A 1,113-nucleotide genomic window follows, 5' to 3' on the forward strand; every position below is an offset into this window, starting at 1 on the left:
GTATAACACATGGCAACAACTGTTGACCTACCAGCTCTGGCAAGGACTACCCCCTTTATTTGCTGAGATATGGAGACTGGGAAAGGCACTGGGCAGAAGTGGGCACTGGAGGCCTGGAGTAGTGGGTTTTGACCAACCAGAGGAGTATTTTAAATTAAAGTTGTATCAATGTGATAGTTGAATAACAGGCCAGCTTTCTTGTATGCTCACAGAATTTTACAAGTAGCCAGGGAGGGACAAGGCAGGTACATAAAAGGGGATTACATACGTACATACATACACACATGAGCACACACACAATCAGATTCTCTTTTTTAAAGGTGAGGATAAGATTTTAGTACCCAAACCTTTTCCTTTGGTATTTATCAGACCTTATTCAGAGAAGCTCTTTATCTGGCAAGTGAGGCTGGTAGAGCAAGAGTTAAGCTTTTTGGAAGACAATTATTTTGCAGAATTGGTTACCAGGCTCAAAATGGGAAGGTAGAGGCTTGTTTAAATTTGGCCGAAGTTAAGTCAATAAATAGACCTTAGATCCTTTAGAAAAGTAAAGAAGTTATAAGTTTAAAAATTGTTCAGTGGGGGAAATGAGTGAAGGTGGACAAAAGGTACGTACTTCCAGTTATAAGGTAAATAAGGTCCGGGAATTTAATGACCATAGTAAACAATACTGTATTGTATACTTGAAAGTTTCAGAGAAAGCAGATCATAAAAGTTCTCACCAGGAGAAAAAATTTTAACTATGTGAGGTGATGGATGCTAACTAAACTTGTGGTCAAATCATTATGTGGTATACCTTAAACTTATACAATGGTATATGTCAATTACATATCAACAAAACTAGGGAAATGTTCATTTCTAAAATCATTCATCAACCGATGAATGGATAAACAAAACGTGGCATGTCCATATCATGGAATATTATTCAGCCATAAAAAGGGATTAAGTACTGACACATGCCATAACATGGATGAACTGTGAAAACATTAAGGTTGAAGTGAAAGAAACTAAACACAAAAGGGCATATAATGTATTATTCCACTGATATGAAATGTCCAAAAACAGGTAAATCCAGAGAGTAAAAGTAGACAAATGGTTGTTAGAGCCTGAGGGGCG

General features: G+C 37.2%; 1 protein-coding gene across 4 annotated transcripts in view; it reads right to left on the reverse strand.

The window, feature by feature from the left end:
• Positions 1 to 1,113, reverse strand: part of EML4 (echinoderm microtubule associated protein like 4) — a 153,925-nt gene that overhangs the window by 29,961 nt on the left and 122,851 nt on the right. The gene's annotated exons all lie outside the window — the stretch shown is intronic.

Source organism: Myotis davidii, unplaced genomic scaffold (genome assembly GCF_000327345.1).
Source record: "Myotis davidii unplaced genomic scaffold, ASM32734v1 scaffold6, whole genome shotgun sequence".
Taxonomy (NCBI): Eukaryota; Metazoa; Chordata; class Mammalia; order Chiroptera; family Vespertilionidae; genus Myotis; species Myotis davidii.